This window comes from Ictidomys tridecemlineatus, chromosome 3 (assembly GCF_052094955.1).
Source record: "Ictidomys tridecemlineatus isolate mIctTri1 chromosome 3, mIctTri1.hap1, whole genome shotgun sequence".
In the NCBI taxonomy this organism is placed as follows: domain Eukaryota; kingdom Metazoa; phylum Chordata; class Mammalia; order Rodentia; family Sciuridae; genus Ictidomys; species Ictidomys tridecemlineatus.
In genome coordinates this window covers 147,639,229-147,663,818 of record NC_135479.1, presented here as the reverse complement: position 1 = coordinate 147,663,818, position 24,590 = coordinate 147,639,229, and the positions used below count along the sequence as shown (strand labels likewise).

General features: G+C 39.0%; 1 protein-coding gene across 1 annotated transcript in view; it reads right to left on the bottom strand.

The window, feature by feature from the left end:
* Gpr156 (G protein-coupled receptor 156) overlaps positions 1-21,784 on the bottom strand; it is a 93,507-nt gene extending 71,723 nt beyond the window's left edge. The window contains exon 1 of the mRNA XM_005327630.5: positions 21,537-21,784. The gene's annotated coding sequence lies outside the window, so the exon portion shown is untranslated. The remainder of the gene's footprint in view (positions 1-21,536) is intronic.
* Between the last annotated feature and the right edge of the window lie 2,806 nt (positions 21,785-24,590).

Sequence of the window (24,590 nt, the reverse complement as noted above, 5' to 3'; positions counted from 1 at the left end):
TTAAAAAAGAAAAATACCTTAATTTTTTTAAAAAATGAGATATGTATACAGTGCTATGATTTCTAAGATATGTTGTTAATAAAATGACACAAAAAAGTAAGATGCAGCAAAATGTTCATAGTATGCTACCTGTTGTGTAAAAGAGGAGATGTGATACACACAAGCCATCAACTTGTTTTCAAAAATAAATAATGGAAGGATAAGAGCATTGCCTCTAAGAGGAGTAAAATAACAAGAGGGAGGCCACACAGGGAGGCAAAATAGACTTCTCAATGTTTGTAGTTTTGACACTGAAGTTAACAAAATATTTTACATAATTTAAAGACAAAATTAAATCAAAAAGAAGAGAAGCAGTTCTTAAAGTCAAAATGAGAAATTAATTAGCCTATTTGTATATAAAGTTGATAGCATAAACACATAGAGAAGAATTATTTTAAGAAACAGTAATTTTATCAAATGTTCTATGAGCAAAAAAATATCCACAGAGAAGTCTTAAACTACATTTAGTAGGTATTTTCTGCTGTTTTATGTACATACACACATATATACACATATATGTATCTATTAGAGAAAAGCAAATAAATAATTATGTTGATGTCATTGGGAAACAATACTTCAAAGTAAGAGAAAAGAGTTATACATAAAAAATTATTTGAGGTGGGCTGGGGTTGTGGCTCAGTAGTAGAGCATTCGCCTAACACATGTGAGGCACTGGGATCTATCCTCAGCACCACATAAAAATAAACAAAATAAAGTTATTGTGTTCATCTACAACTAAAAAATAAGTTGAGTAAAAGACTTTAAAACTTTTATTTAAATATTAAGTATCAATCTGAACTTAAGATTTATATTTCTCTAAGATATTAATATTTCTCAATCTGTTCACTGAATCTTGAAAGTAATGACAACCCAGAAACAATGAACATTCCAACTTGCCCAGATTGTGTTCTTTTTTAATATTTATTTTTTTAGTTGTAGTTGGACATAATACCTTTATTTTACTTATTCATTTTTATGTGGTGCTGAGGATCGAACGAACCCAGGGTCCTGCACATTCGAGGCTAGTGCTCTACCACTGAGCCATAACCCCAGCCCCCAGATTGTATTCTTTAAGACCACTTTTCACCAAAAAAAAATCAATTTTCAAAAGAGCCACTTTGAGTTATGAGCAGATATATACAAGATGAGCCTGGAGTATTTTGTCACTAGGGGAAAAAAAAGGCATCAGAAACTGCAGAATCACATCAAAAGGATACAGGAGTCCATTTAATTGGTCCCCACTGGCCAACAATAGGATAGTTTAAGCATCAAAAAAAAAAATTACTGCAAGGCACTGAAACATACATACATAGTAAGCACTCACTAAATGCTTATTTTGAATTGAGCATTGTAGGAATTAATAGGATATTGTTAAGAGTGGAGGTTACAGTATTAACTTAGTGATTCCTTCATGAGAACTCATGGTATAAATTTTTCTTCCTCTCAAATACACAGGTATCCAAATACATTTTTATGTTAGGAATAGTATTATATTTTCCCTCCCCAACCCCCTGCTCAGAATAAAATATGTGGCTCACTTATAAAAGCTGCACAATCTTAGGTATCTCGGACTCATTTTATTATCCTATGACTATTTTTTTCTTTTGTCCTGATTTACTTGCCTCTCTTTCATCCCACTTCTCACTTTTTCTTTTGTAGATTGAATCCAGGGCCTTGCATATGCTAGGCAAGTGCTCTATCATGGAGCTATACCCCTGGCCCTTTTCATTTCATTTTGAGACAGAGTTTTATTAAGTTGCCCAGGCTGGTCTTTTTTTTTAGAGAGAGAGAATTTTTTTAACATTTATTTTTTAATTCTCGGCGGACACAACATCTTTGTTTGTATGTGGTGCTGAGGATCGAACCCGGGCTGCACGCATGCCAGGCGAGCATGCCACCATTTGAGCCACATCAGGCTGGTCTTGAACTTGCAATCGCATGCCAGGCGAGCATGCCACATCAGCCCCCCAGGCTGGTCTTGAACTTGCAATCTTTCAGCCTCTTTCTTTGGAGTAGCTAGGATTATACACAGGAGTTACCATGCTCAGCTGCACTGAATGTTTAATATCAAAAACAGAAGAAGGGGCAATTGGAGTAATAGGGATTTTTATGCCCAGTGGGAACAATTAGATATATTATTTGATTTTTTTTTTTTTTTTTTTTGGTACTGGGGTTGAACCCAGGGGTACTTAACCACTTAGCCACTTCCCCAACCCTTTTTGAGACAGGGACTCGCTGAGTTGCTTAGGGCCTTACTAAATTGCTGAGCCTGGCTTTGAACTCAAGATCCTCTTGCCTCAGGCTCCTAAGCTGCTGGAATCACAGGCATGTACCACGGCGCCCAGCTAGATATATTATTTGAAATCTCTCAATCTTAGGTTACTCATAAGAGAGGTAATACAGACCTCCATGCAAATTTATGCCAAAATGCATACATTCAAACCAACAATGATGGTATTAAACTAGATGTTCAATAAATTTTCTCTGGCACCAGTAATTTTTAAGATTGTAGTTATTAGCACATATTGATTATAAATTAAAGAATTTCCTAGGACATGCATATATCCTGCTTGGATCTTATCCACACTCCCTCTACCCTCACCTGCCCTCCTTTGTCTCCATCTCCCCAAAACCCCCTTCCCCTACTCAAACAATTCTTCTTCTATTTTCAGGTCATTTCCCTCATCCAATTTCTTCATATAAGAGAAAAGATACCATACTTGGCTTATTTTGTTTAACATGATGTAGTCCCATTCCATCCATTTTCCTGAAAATGACATGATTTCATTTTTTTATCATGAATAATACTCCACTGTGTATATAAATCATATTTTCTTTGTAGATTCATCTGTTGATAGGCACTGGATGATTCCATGTCTTACCAATTGTGAATAGTTCTGCAATAAACATGGATAGGCATGCAGCATGCGCTGACTTCATTTCTATTTCAGATACGTACACACAATGGTGTGGCTAGATCATATGGTAGTTCTATTTTTGGCATTTTAGGGGCCCCAGGGCCAATTCACCCCCACCCCACTCAAGTGCTTTACTTCATATATTCTAGAATCACCTAACATAATATGAACTACTATCATATAGTAGTTCTATTTCTGTTCTTAATATATGAGGAACCTCCATACTGTTTTCCATAGTGGTTGTACTAACTTACATTCCACCATCAGTGTATAAGGGTCCCTTTTTCTCCAAAGTCTTATTCCGGCACCAATATTTTCTGAAATATTAGCACTTAATTCACTATGTTAGTGTAGGCAGCAATTACATGGATAACTATAAATAGTGGGAAATGTAAAAATGCATTTTAATTGCATTTGAATGCATTGTGTTATATTTCGGTAGTGGATTTATAAAAATGCTAAATATTGGTCAATCATACTAATAGTAAATTTCATTTCTGTTCCCTGAGAATACATATTGCTTCTCATGGGGACAGCCAGTAAGTGTGAGTAGGGTAGAGGGGGTTTAAACTTCCCCCCAAAATCTGCCACACAGATTCTCAACACAGAACATAGCCCAGAGTTGCAAACGCTTTCTAAGAAGAAATGAGCATGAAATGAAGATGGGAAAGTCTTGCATATATAAGAACAAAAAGTTTGTTCAGGGAAAGTAAATGAAGAAGCACAGAATGTTGGAGCTAGAGGTGATTTTGGACATCACAAAGAGTTTTTGGATATCACAAAGTCCAATCTCTTCATTTTGCTGGTGAAGAAACTGAGTCCCACAGAGGTTAAGAGAGAGGCTCAGAGTCACATGATTGCAGGAACAGAGTCCAGATCTTCCAAGTTCAGTGTTCTTTTTACACTATTTTAAAGGACCTTTAAAGGAGAAGATGCATGTTTGGGATAGCAGGGTTTAGAGGTCTGGACTTGGGGAAGGGAAGATGGAAACTCTGTGTGTGTGTGTGTGTATGTGTGTGTGTGTGTGTGTGTGTGTGTGTGTGTGTGTGTGTGTTTAGAGGGTAGCTGGGTCAGGGTGGTAACCAGAAGGAAGGAAGGTGGGTCTAGGACCAATGGGGGCCACTGAAGCAGGCAGGTGAGAAGGGTAACAATTCTAGGACTGTGTTTAGAAGTTTGTGGAGCAGGCCCAAGGGAGAAGATACACAGTGGACAATAAAACAAAATTTCTTAGGAGCATATAAATGTTGTAACTTGTATGTTTCCCCCAACAATATAAAGTGAACTGAATTAATCTGTTCCTCAAAAACTCAAATTTAACCAGTCACACCTGCAATGGCAGCTCCTTGGGAGGCCGAGAAAGGAGGATGGGCAAGCTCGTGGTCAGCATGGGAAACTCAGTGAGACCCTGTATCAAAATAAAATAAAAAGGGCTGGAGGTGTAGCTCAGTGGTAGAGAACCCCAGGGTTCAATCTCCAGTACCATAAAACCAAGACAACAAAACAAAAACAAACAAAACCCCACCTCAGATTGCCCCTCAAAGAGGGTAACATGGGCTAGGGCTGTAGCTCAGTGGCAGAGTGCTTGCCTCATACTTGTGAGGCACTGGGTTTGATCCCCAGCATCACATACAAATAAAGAAACAAAATAAAGACACTGTGTCCATATATAACTAAAAAATTATTTAAAAAAAAAAAGAAAGAAAGAGGGAAACATAACAGTTCTACATATACTTTCCTGATGTCTGAATAGTTATTCCAAGGGGCTGGGGATATAGCTCAGTCGGTAGAGCGCTTGCCTCATATGAACAGGACCCTGGAACAGGGTTTGTACAGGGAATTCTGACTAATCTTCTGAGGAAGAAGCAGGGGAGGTGAGATGGCTGCTCCCAACACACAAGGGATTTTACAAGCTGCAGGGAGTCACTGTGTGGCCCCAGGCAGGGGCGGGTGAGGGGAGTGGATCTGATTCACTCTTTCAGTCTGCTATGGTCTCAGAGAAAGCTTGAGGACTCTGGGGCTTAGGGACTCCTCCTTCCCAGCTCACAGCCATCTTGTCACAATCTGGAGGATGTTTTTGCTCCACACTGTAGAATGCTATACACAATCTTTTAGTTTCACTCCACTTGTAACTTTTCTTTTGCTAAATCTTGACTTATCCCTTTGCTCTACGTTATTTAACTCTTCTGGTCAGAATTAAAGTGATCCAGTTGATTATAGGTTTGGGTTCCCATAGGACCTAGGAAAGTGTTGTAATAGCAGATTTTCTATAATAGTTGGTCAACTGAATACAGGGCACACCTTGGGGGATGCATATAAAATAACTGATACATATTGAATTGTCAATAAATAGTAGCTTCTCTCATTCCCACAATTTACAGGGCTCATTTACATAGGAGATTTGGAACACATAACCAAAGTTATTCCTAACATAATATCAAGTTCTGAATAATTAATGTTTCTTCTAACATAAAATACAACCATCTTTATGTTGCATTTAAAATCAGGTTTTGTAAGAATAACAAGTCATAGATTATTCATTAATCAAAAAAAACATTGATTGATAACTGTTAACTGGTAGTAATAGAGTTAACAGCCAAGATTATAGCCAGCAACAAGTTGGCATGGTCTTGCTCTAACACCTGGCATGAGGCCTCATGCATAGTAGGTGATAAATATGTTTTGTTGACATGACCCAGATGTTAAGTAAAAATTATATATTATAAAGTTCTAGGAACAATCCTCAAGACTAACTGAATGCTACTCTAACCTAGGAGAAGAAGGAAAGTTGACTCATGAGGGTAAAGTGAGGGCTGGAACATTTCCCTGTCTACTTGTGGGTACATCTCCTGCTTTCAGAGACTTGCCCTGATGCATTTTTCTGACTCTCTGATAGAAACTGGCACAACCACATAAACTGGGCCATGAGTCCCTACTGCCTTATATTTGCATCCCAGGGACTTGTTAATATTCTACATTATTCCAGGACGCTAGGTTTGAGAATTGAAAAAAAAAGAAAAGTAGCACCATAGACAAACCACCACTTTTTTTTTCAGAGTTACCTAAAAGCACTTAGGTACTATTATGCAAATTGTACATGCATGATTTCCATAAAAACCAGTCACAAATGTCAATTAGTGCTCATTAATATGCAATAAAATTCTCATTTGAAAACTATTAAGAGCCAAGAATGAATTCCACTTGGCTGCCCTCTTTTAATGAGAACTGTTGTGAAGTACCCTATGCTATTTCTTATCAGCCCAACAAATCAAGTGTCCTAACAAATCAAGCTACAGGCAACAGTAGGACCAGAGAGAAGGATCACTTGAAGGTTTCAAAGGCTAGTTATGGACAGCTCAAGTTTTCCACTACTGTAGCTGAGATCCTACTCTGCTGGGTGCACAGAACATAGGAGAGTGAATTCATTAAGGTACTTTGTGAATTGAGCTGGGTGATCCTGAGCACTCAAATATGTTTATGATGGTGCCACAGAGCTGGAAAAAAATAAGACCTCATTCCTAAAGGTCTATCTGTTCATGAGACTGAATGTGCTACCCCACCTTGAGAGCTGGGAACCAAGCCCTTAGAATTACTGGTGTTCACCCCTGAATAGTCTTCTGGTCAGAATTTTTACAAGTGAACTCACATGCTGGTTCTCTAAATTCCAGTTTCAGCAGGACATTGGATTTCTCTAAACTGTTGTTCAGCGTTGCTGTGCAACCCAAGACGCCTGCGTGACAGTGGTTTGGGCCCTTTGAAGAGAAAGAGGTGGAAAATATAGACTATCAACATTAGACTAGTCATTTTGAGACACTTCCTTTACAAAGTGTTCTAGCCTGGACGCAGAGAAGAGAACAGAATTTCCTAAGTAGTCCAATGCAGTGATTATCAAACTTCAGTGCACATTAAAATCAGCTAAAGAACTACTTTAAAAATACTTATTGTTGGTTCCCACTTTCAGAGTTTGTGTCCAGTGGGTCTGGACCGGAGCCTGAGAATTTACATTTCTAACAAATCCTAGAGGGCTGCAGCTGCTGCTGGTCTGTTAACCATACCATGAGAAACTCAGTCCAGCATAAGAAATAGAGAGATTTCATTGAAGTTTGAATCACACAGACCCTTGGAATAATATTTGGCTGTTACTCCAGGCTACTTTGATGAGGGTCATGCACACATATGTAGATTAAGTGAGTTGAATAATTCTCTAGAAATTAAATTCAAGGAAGTACTGTTGTGAAATTAGATATTTAGAACAGCACTTAATTCTCCTATTCTTGAAGCCATGAGACTTAATTTTTTTTTTGTCAAAAGATACTGATGAAATGTACAGACTCTCTCCTGAAAAAGTCTACAAAACACAACATTGCACATACAAGATGAGTAAGGATCACAGGCCATCCACCAATCCCAATACCCCAAGTAAAGAGCCTCATTTCAAACTACAATTCAGCTGAAACCAGGGATAAAATATTTTTAAATTAACATTTTCTTTATAGTATTCTCATAAATGTGAATATTTCTTTGTGGCTACCCACAAATAAAGCATGATGCACTGAGATGACAAAGGCTGTGACAAACTTTCACCAATCAAAACAATTTAGCAATAATTTGGAATATGTTTATAATTTAGTCTCTCAATATGTCTTTTAATTGAATTAATCTATTTATACTTAAGATAATTATGTGTTTAAAATCTATTATATGACTATTTGTGTTATTACTGCAATCCATTCTATTTTCCTGCCTTGTAATTTTTTACCATTCAGTTTTCCATTGATTAGCTTTTAAAAATACGAGGTATAAATGACATAAACTGCACACATTTAAAGTGTTAATTTTATAAGTTTTGACACATACACACACCTTTGTGAAATCATTCTTTCCTTCAAAACAATGACCAGGTACTAATTCTCCAATAATATTCTTTATTTTTTAAAAGTTATTTTGGCTATTCTTGGTACTAGACATTTTCTATCAATTTTTCAGGTAATCAATTCCTATAATAAGGCAATTTGGAATTCTCCTGGGACTGCATTGAATCTATAGATTAAAATTTACTTGAGGTATTTGACCCATGAACGAGATATATCTGCTCAATTACTTGGGTCTTCTTTAATATTTCTCAGAATTTTTTTTTTGCTTTTGATGTATAGGTTTTGTACATTTTTGTTAGATTTATCTCTGTTTTGTATATTTTACTTTCAATGTTATCCTTTTTTTTACTTCAATACAAAATTGTTCAACATTTGCAATCGAGACATACAATTGATGTATGATATTGATACTGTATTTTGAAACCAAGTTAAATTCACATAATTAGCTCTAGTAACTCTTTTGTAGATTTGGTTCAATATTCTATAAAGTCAGGTCTATATTGGAAAAATAAAAGCAGTTTTATTACTTCCTTTCCTGACACCTTCCATTTCTTTTTCTTAATCTTATTGTGGTAACTAGGATCTCCAGGACTATGTTGAACAGAAGTGTAGGAGTGAATATCCATGTCTTATTCCTGATGTTAGGGAGGAAAGTATTGAGTCTTTTACCATTAAATATGAGGTTGGGTACAGATTATGCACAGATTTCCTAGTTCGTTTGTGTCTAATAGATAAGCCTTTCACATTCTCTAATACTCCTTGAATGAACTTTAGTAGTTTGTGTCTTTCAAGAAAATTTTCCATTTCCTCAAAGTAGATGAAATTATTGGAATAAATAATAAACATTTATTTATAAATAAATAATTCCAATAAATAATTATTGGAATAAAGCATTTATGATGTTCTCTTATCCTTAAATATCTATAGAATTTGTAGTAATGTCACTTCTCTCATCCCTGCTATTGGCAAATTATATATGCTCTCTTTTTTCCTGATCAGTCTGTCTATAGGTTTATCAATTTTATTGATTTGTTCCAATGAGCCAGAATTTGCCCTCCTTGATTTTCTCTATTTCATAAATCTATTTTATTTATTTTTGCTCTGACATTTATTATTATCTTTCTTCTTCTTACTTTGAATCTCACTGCATTTAATTACTTAAAATGAAAGCTGAACGTATTAAAGACTTTTCTGTAATGTTGTAAATTTCCACCTAAGTACTGCTTTTAATATACAATTTTTCACTTTCACTCAGTCCAAACTGATTTCTCATTTCCCTTTTGATTTCTTCTTTGATGCATGAGTTATTGTGAAGGATGTCATTACCAAATATTTGAGGAATTCTGTTATTGATTCAATTCCATTGTGGTTAAGAACATATGTTGCATGACTTGAATCTTTTTAAATTTATCAAGTCTTGTTTGATGGTCCAGAATATGGTCTACCTTGTTAAATGTTCCATGTGTTCTTAAAAGGAATGTGTGTTTTCCTGTTGTTGTGCGCAGTGTCCTATAAAGATCAACAAAGTTAGGTTGATTCATTGTTATCTTATATATCCTTAATTAAGTTGGTATTGTTATCTTATATATCCTTAATTATTTCTGTCTTCTTTTTATCAATTACTGAGAGGAAACTAATAAAATTCTGGGCTATGCTTACAGATTTTTCTATTCTTGAAGTTCTATCAATGTCTACTTTGCATATTTTGAGGTTTTGTTATTAGAAGCATAAATGTTTAGTATTGTTATATCTTCCTGATGAAATAACTTTTTTATTTTTTTAAAGTGATTTTCCCTGGTAATATTCTTTGCTCTGCAATATACTTTATCTGGTGCTAATACTGCTACCTCAAATAACTCGAAGTATTTTTGAGCTTTGTCCTAAGAATCTGCATTGGGAACAACTTGGTCCTCTCAAATTATTTTTCTTTTTTGATTTGTTAGACAGGATCAGAGCACTGCTTAATCAGGGTTCAGTATTTCCCACTTCTAAGGAAGGGCCTTTTCTAGCTGGTGGAAACAGGTGTTATTCCTAGTACTGTGTGAGCAAGAGTATTGCTCCTTTTAATCCTTCTATGTGGTCCTTTCTCCATCCCGAGGTGATTTTTCTCACAAGCATCTGCCGATCAGTAGCCAGTTTTAAACTTGAGTTGTGTCCTGTGAAAATCTCTGGAATTTTCTTTGTTGTTTTCTTTTCTCCATTACTCTGTCCTGTGAATTCTAGTGGCCCTGGTCTCTCTAGACTTGAAGCTCTGTTTTCTCAGCTCAGAGAATCTGAGTTCTCCCTCTTATATCATCTTCTGGAAATTGTATTTTGGTATGCCTATTTTTGTTGTGTTTTGTTTCACTGAAAATCATAAACCATGTATGAAAAATATAGAGGATCCAGACCATTTTCTTTTCTCCAAGAATATGGAGAACATTTCTGCTACAGTATCAAAATAAAAACTGATTACCTTAATCTAAGCAGTGACTGTGCTGATTGGGAATTGGATTTCAGTGTTGTATAAAACTAGGTCTATTTTTGTTTTCCCCTAACTACTTAGGCATAATCCTTCAGGATATTTTTCAGGCCCCTCCATTCTGGAAGGTCCTATACTCCAATTTTTATCTTCCCAGCACAATAAGACATCAAGTAGCTCTGATTAGCTTTCATCTTTTTAGCACCTGTTTAGATTTTTATCTCTTTGTCTGTGCTACTTATAAATTAGTGAGTAACTTAAAAGAAAAATTGCTCTGACTACTATGCCTCTGTTCTTCCCATGATCATGATTCTTGTGTCATAGCTCACTTGTTATCCTTGAATTCCAATTATTTATTTTCTCCCCAGCCCTACCAAACTAGAGAATATTCTGCTCAGTTTCTCCAACTCTTAGAGGTTGCTTATTGTTTGGATTCTTAGATTCTCCTCACATGCTACTTAATAAATCATAAATATCTCAAGGGGAAAAGCAGTCTAGAATGTGGTGTACTCAATGTGTTTCTCTTCTTTCTGAGTTCTGAGCACTCAAATCCTAATTGCCTTAGTATGTCTTCCATACCTTAAAATAAATGCTTTAAATCCAGCTTTTCTATGTGTTCTCTATGGAAGCAAGTCCACTACCAACTAGTCCATTACTGCTAGAAGCAGATGTCCAATGTCCTGAAGTATCTTTAATCTTATTTTTTTATTGACAAGTTCAATTTTTTAAAAATATACTTAATCTACAAACACAAATGACAGTGCAAACAGTACAAGATGCGACTATCCTTACTTTTAACTATAAGATCGATTAAGATACATTATAGAATCCCTAAGTTATGAAAGACAAATCTATTATAGGAACTAGTTTTATTGTCTTTATTAGTACATACATGAAAATTGAAAGTTCATAACAAAGTATATATTAACAAAGGGTGATACTTACTCTGCAACCTGTGCAAATTAAACTCATGCTTAGAATTCAATTGCAATAACTTCTATTCTGTGTTTCTCTTACATTCTCTTACTTTTGAAAGCTACTAAGCAAAAGCTGCAGCATGCAGAAGTCAATAGCAAACTATTTGCTAAGAGAACTTGATAATTTCTTTCTCCTGCTTAGCTAATATTTGCATTCTAAACAAGACTCACCCTGGTGTTTTGGATATGTAATAGAGACCACAGATTTCCATAAAGTATCCACTAGCTCAGAGACCCACTCATCACACCACAGTCTTCACTAAGGATTTTAAAATTATCTACTTGTGGCTATTTGTCCATTAATTGTACCTCACTTGATCATACTCACCAATTTCCCTTAATGCTTCTCTGATATTTCCTCCAGCTCTGGTGTGATGGGGGAATCCCATTCCTCATTATTCTGGGGGACTAAAGTTTTACAGTCCAACAAAAGCAAAACTAAAAATGAAAGCCAAGGACTCCTGGGACACTCATTCCTACTACCAAGTTGTTTAAAATCATTTGTTTAAAAGCTTCACATCTGTTGCTTGGCACTGATCCTCAAGCTCCAAGACCCCTACCATCTTAACTAATTATCCTCATGTCAAATAATCAGTTACAGCTGATTAACTATATGCTTATAAAGCTTCACAAATCCCAGATCCTCAAAATGGAGGGAGTACACTGAGACGGGAATCAAATGACCTTCCTCAATCCAACTGTTAAAAAAAGAAAAAGGGCATGACAAAAACCACATACCAGACACAGCTCTATGAGAAAATTCTGTAACCGAGCCCGTTCTCTCTGAAAGCACATCCCTCCCCAACACGCTACCCCTCAGATGCAGTTGCCACAGATGAAGACCATGTATAATTCCACAGCATGGAATAAATGAGCAAGGGGAGTTGTAAACAGTCTGGCCAACCAAAAGCAAGGGAGACACAATGCAAGCAAGATATTGCAGGCCCCATCCCCACTGGGCTGATATAATCCACACTTGGCACAGAGGAGCTCTCTCTGCAGGCCCTCCTGCCTATGCACACTGGCCCTCCCACAGGAAGGTGGCAGGAGAAGGGGAGAAAGACCAAATGAGGGAGGGAAACAACGGCTGTAGAGGAGACCCATGGTGAAGATTAAAATTTGTGTATTCCCTTTGGCCCAGAAATGCCAGTTTGGGAATCTCTCCCATGAAATAAAAACCAAAGCGTATAGTGGGTAGAGATGTTGCTCAGTGGTAGAGTGCTTGCCTAGCATGCGTAAAGCCCTGGGTTCAATCCTTAGCACTTCAAAACAACAACAAAACCCCAAAGTGCATGAATAAATGGAGAATGTTTATTGTGGAATAATTTGCTCTGCTAAAAAACAAAGCAAGGGCTGGGGATGTGGCTCAAGCGGTAGCACGCTCGCCTGGCATGTGTGGGGCGCTGGGTTCAATCTCAGCACCACATAAAATAAAATACAGATGTTGTGTCCACTGAAAACTAAAAAAATATATATATTAAAAAAGTTCTCTCTCTCTCTCTCTAAAAAAAAAAAAAACAAAGCAAGGGGAAAACATGAATATTTATCAATGGGGAAATAATGGGAAAAACCATGAAACTTTCTACAATGAAATACTAGGTAACTGTTAAAAAACAATAAATTGGATCCTTTATTATTATCTAGAATAATGTACATAATCTAATAAATAACACATAATAAATTATGACCACACTGATTGGGAATTGGATTTCAATACTGTATAAAACTAGGTCCATTTTTGTTTTCCCCTAACTACTTAGGTATATTCCTTCAGGATATTTTTCAGGCCCCTCCATCCTGGTAGGTCCCACACTCCAATTTTTATCTTCCTAGCACAATAAAACAACAGATTAACTAGTAGTATATATGGGGCTGGGGATGTGGCTCAAGCGGTAGCTCCCCTGGTATCATGCGGCCTGGGTTTGATCCTCAGCACCACATACAAACAAAGATGTTGTGTCCGCTGATAACTAAAAAATAAATATTAAAAAATTCTCTCTCTTAAAAAAATAAAAATCATTTAAAAAAAACTAGTAGTACATAATCCCATTCACACAAAAAACAGAAAATAGTTCTACATTTGCTTGTTTGAATATAGAAAGAATTGACAGTGAACTTCTAACAGTTGTTTTCTCAGAAACATAGGGGTGGGGAAAGAAAGTAAAGATTTAGAAAAATTTTCTTATATACTGCTTTCTTAAGACTTAAATGGGTGGGCATTACATAAATGATTTAAAAATGCAGTTAAAAGTTTAAAAGGACTTTTTGAGACTTTATAATTGTAAGTAATGCCAGGCCCTAGAGTTCAGTGCAGTGTGTGGTTCTCTGGCATTTGGTTTTAATTGATCCTAGTGGACAAAGACAACAACTTCTGGTCCTGGAGAGAGGGCTCACCTGTGTCACTCAACAGAAGCCAATTAAAGCACAAAATCGACAGTGCCCTTGGAAAAAGCCAGTGGTTATGAAATGAAAACCACATCTACTTCTCCAAAGCCTCAGCCACAGAGCTTCCCAGAGGGCTGATTGAGCCGGAGAGCAGCCAGCAAAGGCGTTGACGAGAATAGCACAGGCTTTTGTTTGAGAAAAATCCCACTACTCCCAACTATTGACAGCCTTTGTTGGCTCCTATTCCATACTTCAGAGGCAAGGAGCACAAAGCTGGCCTGGCCTCCCCAGGAATAAATATAAAACTGTGGGAGAGCTGCTGCTGGCCAGGTTTGAAGTGGTCTGTGTTAGCACTTTGGCAGAAGATACTTTGAGCACCACTGGAAGCCACCTGTAGGCTTTCCAACTGTCACCCACAGAATGGCATTGGCCAAGGCAATGGCCACAGGGGTGTGATACTTTGTTTAGTTTTAACAATTTGGTTTCATACTAAGAGACACTTTCAAATCTCCTGGGGGGACCACAGACATGGAACATTCAAAAATAAAGAAAAATATGCAAAAGTTAGCAGTCTTGAAGACTTAACTTTTAAATTATTCACTCACCTTCCCATATCTTTTTTTTCCTATGATGCTACTCTCCCTCACCCAGACCTCTTATTCTATTTCTCTACTTTAACCTCTTAATAAGTTTTCCTTAGTTATCATTTAAAAATCCATGCTTATTATAGCAAATATGGAAAATACAGATAAGCTGAAAAGAAGAAAAATGATCATGTATAATTTCACTACTAATATTTTGGAATAATTTACCCTTTTAAGTAGCCTGCATGTGTGTGTGTGTGTGTGTTTGCAAGTACAGATGAATGTCTCACATACGTAACTAATATTATGAAGAAATATAAGAGAATGGAAGAGTGAAAGAGGGGTCTGGATGGAGCACTGCTGCTGGGACCTGAACTGCTGTGATATGGTCACGTGCTTTTGTGCATGGAGCCTGTATTAATATTCCTCAGAATGACTGTGACAGCAGCCTTTGTGTCTCCTCCCCTCCTTTCTCCTCACAGCTGCTTTGGAAGTCAGCAATATTTGCATCTGAAGAGTCCCATTCGTGGTTATTTGATCTTCTTTCATTCCAGTTTCTCACTTGCAGATAATTGTGTATCTACAACCCCACTCTTCTCTTCCTTTTCCTATCTCCTGCTATTAGCTTTTCCTCTCTCTTTATTGTGATCTTCTGGGTTTATCCTACAGCATCTAAAAGCATCTGCAGCCATCACAGACTCAGGCACAGTCACAGGACCATCAAAATGTCTGTTCAGAAAAGGCACACAGCAAGGCTTGCACCCTGTTCATCAGCTCAGAGGAAATACCACAGTTAAAGTGGCCCTAACAATGAGAGATGCCACCTCATAAAGAGAATAAGGAATAGTCAAGATCAGGGCCAAGAAAACTTTTGTTGATCTGGGGTTTTGCCAGACTAGCACTTCCAGTTCCTTAGCACACCTTCAGCCCAGACCACACTGTCAGGGCCTTTGCATTTCCCTAGTTAAGATTCTCTGCCTTCTCTCTCAAGATCTTCCCAATGACTCTTGCAAAATCAAGATTAGTACTGGCAGTGCCCACTGATGGTCTGATATTCCAGCAGGGACAGATGGCAGTGGGAAGGCCCAGAGCATACTTACCTGGGTGTTACCAAAGGAACACTGGAATCCATACTGCCCACAGTAGCAAGAGAGCAATTTCAACCAGCAAGACTCTGGGGGAGTTGTGAAGCTTCTCTTTGAGGCTTTCCCATGCCATTTTCTCTCCTGGCCACCAGAAATCCCTTCTCCCCATCAGAACCCCAGAGCTTTCTAGCTAATCTATATCCAGTCATATCTGCAGGTTCTGCATCTGTGGATTCAACCAACTATAGATTGAAAATACAGAAGAAAGAAAAGCTCTGCTGAATAGATGAGTTTTCTTGTCATGCTTCCTGAAACAACACAGTATAACAAGCATTTATATAATGTTTACATTGTATTAGATATTATAAGTTATTTAGAGATGATTCAAAGTATATGAGAGGATATGTGTATGTTATAAGCAAATACTACACAATTTTATGTGAGGGATTTAAGCATCTGCAGATTCAGGGACCTGTAGGGGCTGCTGGGATCAATCCCCCAGGGATACTGAATAACAGACTTATAGGCAAAGCTCCTCACTACAGCACTTAAGACTGACTTCCCCAAGACCATTACTTGTGAAATTATCTCTTCCTGGTCATAGGCATCAGGTATAAATGAATGATAGATTTAACACCCTTCTACTTATTTTCTGGGGTTAAAAATAAACATCCTTGCCAGATGTGGTGGAATATGCTTGTAATCCCAGCTGCTCAGGAGGCTGAGGCAGGAGGATTGCAAGTTCAAGGCCAGCCTCAGCAACTTAGCAAGACCCTAAGCAAATTAGCAAGATTTTGTCTCAAAATAAAAAATAAAAAAAGATGTGGTCCAGTGGTTGAGCACCTCTGGGTTCAATCCCTGGTACCAAAATAAATAAATAAATAAACACTCTGGTTTATGAAAAAATGTGAGTCCTTTTGAATAGGAACTGGCAGCCTCAAGGGAGAACACACATGGAAGTGACTGTCTATCAAAGTGCATGACCTCAACCCTCTACTGCCAGTTGCCTCTCTAATCCCAGCCCAGTGGCTAGGTAAAGCAGGTCTGGGTTTTGTAGATACTCTCTGCCAACCTCCTTGTTAAATCTTCTGCTGCCTGGCAACTCACATCTGAAGTATACTGAAACAGATTTGGGTTCAATTGATAATGCTGTACTCAGACTTCAATTTTCCTCACTGAGGCAAAGAGGTCGTGATGGACACTGGAAGGTGCAACATGCAGCTAATGGATTCTGTGTGACTCAGCATTCTGAGTATGTTTGTTGCAGGGCAGGAAGGTGGTTAATGAGATCACCAACCTGGTCAGTCTGGTCAGTCCTGGAGCTATATTGAATGAATATAAACTTGTCCTGCTTACCTCACATAGACTAGACTGCACAGAGTCTCTAGACTGGACTGCACATAGTAAAATATTCTGGAAGTGCCTTGGACACAAACATACCTCAAGGCCTTGCCTAGGCTGGATGTACTTCCTAAGAAGGGCTCAAGATTTGACACAATCTCTGGTCAAAATTTATATGGCTCCCTAGGACAAGCAGATCTGTACTTCTGAGCCATCCATAAGGTGGCCTTTGGCTCTCTGGCTTTCTCTCTTACTATAACCTTGCTTTGACCTTCCCCTCACCCTCTTCCCACCGTATTCAAACCACAATGGTACTTTGGTCCTAATTCAAATTTCTGCTGAAGTTATGCTGTTCCTCTGGAAATGTTCTTCCACACCACAGCTACCAAAGAGGCACACTTCCTTCAGAACCCAGCTCAAATTCAGCTTCTTCCAGGGAGGAAAATGTCTACTCCTGGAGCCGTTCTCCACCTGGAAATCCTGGCCAGCCTCCACCCAGCCCCAGTCTCTCGTGGCAGGATGTAATAACTTAATTACAGCACTTTGCATAGTTGTTTTGTATAGGCTTTTCCACGTCAATGTCAAAGGAACTGTGCCTTTTACAAGGCTGACTCCTCCATTCTTTCCTTTGGATGAAGGCATTCCACCATAATTAATTCTTCCTTATTCAAACAAGTTCTTTTCACTATACCCTCTGGATTTGCACCTTTGAGGGTACTACATTAACAGATCCTTCTTTTGTCAAGCCATTTTTAATATTACATTGCTTGATCTAGACTCGATTAATGCTCATTTTTTTCCGGGTGCTCATTCTCCCCTATCCCCAGAAAGCAAGGTGCTTTGCAATGTGGGGTTTTCAATAACATGGATGTTCTCAGGCTGTATCATCTGTTTCTGAGAACCTCACGTTTATGACAAGCGTCTCAGAAAAACGCCTTGAGAAATCTACATGTAAACCAATGCCCCATGGAAACACATAAATATTTTATCAGGCTCTGAATAAGACTCTTGCTTATAAATGTTTAAACACTGGGTAGCATAATGCTCAGAGGCTGATTAGAGCCAACTTGTAGTGGGATGGGGAAGCTGAGAGAGGAGGGGAATGCTACAGCAGTGGCAGGAGGCATTATGTCTCTCCTAAGGACCTAGGAACATTCCATGTGCACCTGAAAGCTCCTGCAATTTGCATAGGCTCTCATTTTCCAATTGCTATTCCCTGGAATAGAGGTCAGGCAGCTCCCAGTGGGGCTGAATAGGGAGGTTACTGGTCGGGCTGCCAGCAGGCTGCCACATCAGTCACAGACCCCGTCTACTTGCCATACTTCTATCAGCACTGGTGGCACAAGGAAGATTTTCAAATAAAGTATTTAGCATTCAAATTGAAGGATGTTCATGGCAGTTTTATTCAAAATCGGCCCAAACAGTAAACAACCCAAGTGTCCATCAGTAAGAGCACAAAGAACCACATGATAGATACTCAGACAATGAGTAGTACCTTGGTATAAAAAGAAAAGAAAAAAAAAAAACTACTAAAATACTCAACAACATAGATGGATCTTACAAATATTATGCAGAGCCAAAAGAAGCCAGACACAAGAGTGCATGCGTGTAATTGCACATGTACCAAGTTTAGGAAGCCACAAAAAATTCTATTTAAAGAAATCAGAACAAAGATTTCATTGCGACTTCTAGATGGTGCAGGGGGCTAGAAAGAGGCATGAGGGAAATTTCTGGGATTGAAATTTGTTATATCTTGTTTGGAATGAGTTGTTCAAACTGGCCCAACCTCTAACACAGGATTCAGCTCAGAAGCTTTGTGAGGACAAAAGAGGCCATTGATCTCCAAGATCATTTACCTATAAAATATTGATTAACTGAGTCATCTAAAATAACTTCTAGTATTTTATCAAGGGTTTCACAGTCCTTATGGGACACAATGCCATGTCTGTGTCATTTAATTATTTAACTTATTCAATAATATTTATTGTTTATAATATGCTAAATAGGGGCACAACCGTAAACAAAATTAAAAACTCTTTTGTCCTTATGGAGTTCACATTTGAGTGGGAATATGCTCAATTAACAATGAAACAAATATGTAATATCAGGTAGTAATAAGTGCTGTGTAGAAAGTAAAAGCAGGGTCAGATGATAGTGACAAAAGACTGTTTTAGATCAGGTGGCCTAGGAAGTCTCACTGAGGAGGCCACATTTTGAAAAGACCTGAAAGAGCTGAGAAATTGAATTAGTGAAGTATCTGAGGGAAGAGTGTTCAGACACTGGGAACAGAAAGGAGTACAGTGAGTAAGAGGACATGATACAATGAGGCCACATGGGCCAGATCACATAGGGCCTTAGCCAGGAGAGCTGGAATTTATTTGAAGTGTGAGAGGAGGCCCTTGGAGAGTATTACAAAGCAAAGTGATATAATCCAACAGATTTGGGTTTTTTTTGTTTTTTGGGGTTTTTTTTCCCAATGCTGAGGATTGAACCCTGAGTGGTTCACCACTGACTGAGCTACCTCTTCAGCCCCTGCCCTTCTTATTTTGAGACATGGTCTCACTAAATTACCCAGGCTGTCCTTGAACACACCATTCTCCTGCTTCATTCATCCTCCTGCCTCAACCTCCCGATTAGGTGAAATTACAGGTGTAATATAAAATATCAGTTGAAGCCACAGTGTCTGGCTTCAACTGATATTTTAAGGAGGAAAAAAAAAGCACTTAAGAGATTTGCCCAGAATTTTTGTGGAAAAGTCAGAAGAATAAGATCTATTTTTTTTCTCAAAATGCTAACATCCTTCATACATCTATTTCTTAATCACCTTCTGATTCAAACTCTGTCCAAGGCCATATCACCTATTTTTGGAGTTTTAACTTTGAGTTTTATAAACAAGTTTATGTTTTAAGATAATTATAAATTTATAAAAAGAGAGGCAGGTAACTTTTCTGTATATCTAAAAACTGTCATTATAAAACATTGGAGGAAAAAGGAGACTTAGGGCTTTGCATCCTTTATCAAGCAAATCCATCAGCAACTAAAACATGAATATTTTGGTTTTCAACTCTTTCTGTAAAATACAGGCTCTGAATTTTTACTGAATGTAGGTCATCAATTTGAACTCTCAAATCAAACTTTTCTGCCTAAATAAGTCCATGCTTCATCATTTCTATGGCATAACAGAGTCTGGACTCTCTTTCCCTCTCCAGGGCCCTAAACGACTAAAAACCTAGAAGGGATGGGATAAAATTTGTGGTTAGAGGAGGTTGTTCTCAGAGAAGACTTCATCTTCTTCCAATCCCATCTGAAATGCCCTTATGGCCAAACAGGAAAAAAATAAAAATAAAAAAGGTAAATATTGGAATCCTCAACAGGAAATAAAACTGTTACGTGCCTCTTTTCCAAATGCTCTTTCCTTCAATCATTACTCTTTCCCTCTCTGGAGAACCTTCTAGGCTGGAAGTTGCTTAATCCCACCCTCCCCAGGGGTTTCCTTTTTGCCTTCTCTAGCTTTAAGGTCCTCTATCTCCAGCCTGCCATTATTCTACCTCTGATGGGGCCAACTCTAGACTTGGAAAACAGAGAGGAGCTAAAAGTTGGAGGTAAGAGAAGAGGGAAACAAAGGGCAGACCCCAGAGACTGTGGTGGCCCTGAAGTGCAATTAAGCTGGCAAAATATGGGGACCAGGCAGCCACCTCCACTCTCTCCTGAGAAATCCCTAACTCAAGCAAAGTTTATCCAAGTACTTTATTCTTCAGAAGCAAATTGCCTTAACTGTAGACAAGAGCTTTCTTAGTCACTTATCTGCACACCCATTTGCTCTACCTACGATGAAAGAATCTAGTGTTTTTTTACAAGCGACTGCTGTCCAGACTGCTGGGAGACTCCCTGTACAGAACTTAGCCACTGTTGGTAGAGAAAAATGAATTCTTCTTTGCAGGCCTTGCTGCCTACTACATCAAATTTTTTTTTTTCCAGTTTTTAACCTCTATTTAAAAATCTTTCCCTTTCACCTAGGGATGCAAAAATGTATTGTTATTCAGTATATCCTTGTTTAAAGTCTACACTAGGAAAGACATTTTATTATAGGGTAGAACATAATTTGCCTATTACTCATGCATGCTTGTACCTAGAAAACCAACAAAAGGGTAAGAGTAACCACACCATGACTTCCCTCCCCAGATTTCTATTTTGAAATATTAAGAACATAACTCGATTTTAAAGACAACTTTAAGGATCCTGTTCTGCAGCAGTACCTGTATACTTCTAACAAGAAACCTGCTGTTTATGATTGAGCTAACTTGGAAAGGCTGCTTATCCGAGTACAAGGATGCTGCTGTGTCCAGACGTCTCCTCTGTGCCCAGAAGCAAGGCAGTATGACTGCCCATAGCGCAATAAAAATTTCTCTTTTCAGACTTCACAGTCTACGTGGGGGAACTCAGATGCGTCCCATCCTGTCCTCTGGGAGTGAACGCACCTCTACGAGATAGATTTGGGGACACATTCTGCGAGGAGGCGCTGGGAAATCTTGGGCGCGGTGGGAAAGTGGTTTTGGATCTCTCGTTTTCAACAGTCAGTTGTCCATTCAACACAACAGACCAGCCCAAACCCTCTTCACACCAAATTCCAGCGCTCTTCCCCGCTCCTTCCGATGTCCGCTCGCATCCCGGAGGAGCGACCCCGCGCTCCCATCAAATTTCTAAGAAAGTTTAACTGTTTCCAAAGAAATCGCCCTGAATCTAGAGAGGAGACAAAACCCCTCCCCACTTCCCACTTTTTATTTTGTAACTATACGACGTTTTGTGGAAGTATAGCGTCCACAGAGAGGTCCTACAAAATCCCGAAAATGGGATCCTCAAGGGCTCCGAGCTCACCTCACCGGGTCCCGGACCGCCGAGAAGCGCCCAGCGCGGTTGTCCGCGGGCCGCCCGAGGTCCTCGGGTCTCTCGTGTGTTCGCAGCGCTCGGAGGGACCCGGAGGGACAGGGCGGACAGGAACACGCGCCCATCGCCCCACCGGGAGCCGGCGTGGAGGCGGCGGGACCGCGACGCCCGCCTCTGCGGGGTGCTCGGCGCGCGCTGCCCTGCGGGGCCGCCCCTGGCCGGGTGCTGGCTGGGCCGCCCCGCCCGTGCTCCCTGGCGCCGCCCCGCGCCCGGCGTCCCAACTCGGCGCTGGGCTCTGCCGACGGGACCCGGCGCAGCTATTCCGACTGCCCTGAGTCCCCCGGGGCAGCCCCGCCTTCGGCCGCCTGGCACCCAGCACCTCTCGGTGGGCGTCTTCCGTTCCGCACCCCTGCCCAGGCTTTGCGCCAGCCGCTACCTAGGAGCTGGCCCTGGGCCGTGGTGCCTTAAGCTCCCACAGGTGCCCCAGTAGTGAGGCTAGAGGGATCCCACCCCAATATTCATTTTTATTTCTGGAGTTACCCATTTTTTGGTTTTGTGTGTATATGTGTATACACGTGCGCGCACACAAATATGTATATGAATTAAATATAAATCGATACATAAATGTATATATGTGAATGAAAATACATGAATTAAATAAATATACACACAAGTATATATGTATATATATATAAATTATATACACACAAAAAAGTATATGTAAGTATATATATATATATATATATTGTGTGTGTGTGTGTGTGTGCGCGTATGACATACATGTTCTGAGGGGCAGGGAATGGGGGATGGTTTCCCAGGTTTCCAGATCTCACTTTGTACAGGGCCAGATCCTTTCACTTAAGGTCTCTAGAAGCCTCCGCCTTGGGGGTTGCTCCAATTGAGAAGGCTTCTGGGTTCTTCTTTCTCAGCCAGGGGTCACTTCAGAGTTCAGAACCAGAGCTTTGGTTCTGTGGTTCAAGATTAAGAATTTGCTTTTCTGATGTCTGTAGAACTTTGATTTATCTCAGAATTCCTCCAGGCTCTTAGCCTGGTACTCTCATTGCACCCTCTGTGTTCTGTAAGATATTAGAATCTTCTCATTCCAGATTGCAGTATTCCCCAACAGCTCTGTTGTCAGGCACTGAATATTTTCATTTCCACCTATATATACCTCAAAAATGTGTCTGGAAAGAGAAACTAGAAAAAACACCCCATTTACAATAGCCTCAAAAAAAAAAAAAAACCACACTTGGGAATAAATGAAAGAGATGAAAGACCTCTACAATGAAAACTACTTAAAGAAGACCTCAGAATATGGAAAGATCTACCTTGTTCTTGGATAGGCAATATTAATATTATAAAAAGGACCATACTACCAAAAGCATTATACAGATTCAGTGCAATCTCAATCAAAATCCCAATGACATTCCTCATAGAAATAGAAAAAGCAATCATGAAATTCATCTGGAAAAATAAGAGGCCCAGAATAGCCAAAGCAATCCTTAGTAAGAAGTGTGAAGCTTGTGGCATTATATTCCAGACTTATATTATATTACAGAGCAACAGTAACAAAAACAGCATGGTATTGGCACCAAAATAGACCTGTAGACTAATGGTACAGAATAGAAGACACAGAGACTAACCCACATAACTACAGTTATCTTATATTAGACAAAGGTGCCAAAAATGTACATTGGAGAAAAGATAGCCTCTTCAACAAATGGTGCTTGCAAAACTGGAAATCCACAAATAACAAAATGAAATTAAACCTCTCTTTCACCATGCACAAAACTCAACTCAAAGTGGATCAAGGATCTAGGAATTAAACCAGAGATCTTGCACCTAATGGAAGAAAAAGTAAACCCAAATCTCCATCATGTCAGATTAGGCCCCAACTTCCTTAATAAGACTCCTATATCACAAGAATTAAAACAAGAATCAATAAATTGGATGGATTCAAACTAAAAAGCTTCTTCTCAGCAAAGAAACAATCAGTGAGGTGAACAGAGAGGCTACAGAATGGGAGCAAATCTTTACCACAAGCACATCAGATAGAGCACTAATATCTAGGATTATAAAGCACTCAAAAACCTTAACACCAAAAACCAAATAACCCAACCAATAAATGGGTCAAGGAATTAAATAGACACTTCTCAGAAGAGGAAATACAATCAATCAACAAATGTATGAAAAATGTCCAACATCTCTAGCAGAGAAATCCAAATCAAAACTACTCTAAGATTTCATCTCATTCCAGTCAAATGACAGCTATCAAAAATACAAACAATAAATGTTGGCGAGGATGTGGGGGAAAATGCACACTCTTACATTGCTGGTAGGACTGCAAATTGGTGCAGTCATTATGGAAAGCAGTATGGTGATTCCTTGGAAAACTTGGAATGGAACCACCACTTGACCCAACTATCCCACTCCTCCTTTATACCCAAAGGACTTAAAAACAGCATCCTACAGGGACACAGTTATATCAATGTTTATAGTAGCACAATTCACAATAGCTAAACTGTGGAACCAAACTAGATGCCCTTCAATAGATGAATGGATAGGAAACGTTGGTATATATACACAATGGAACATTACTCATCCTTAAAAGAGGATAAAATCATGGCATTTGCAGGTAAATAGATGGAGCTGGAGAATATAACATCATGAACATCATGGTGAACATCATGGTGGGGTGTCTGGCAGAGGGAAGCCCCTCATACCATGGCGATCAAGAAGCAGAGAAAGACTCCACTGGACGGATACAAATATATAGACCAAAGCCACACCACAATTCCCTCCTCCTCTGGCCACACCCTACCACTCAGTTAACCCCTATCAGGGGATTAAATCACTGATTGAGTGAAGGCTCTCAAAACCCAAACATTTCTTCTCTGAACTTTCTTGCATTGTCTCACATGTGAGCTTTTGGGGGACACCACATCTAAACCATAACAAATCTTAAACTTTCACAGTTGGAAACCAGCCCATCTTTGTGATCTTTTGTCTACTCGATAGATATCTTTGGTCTGGTTATTTCAAACT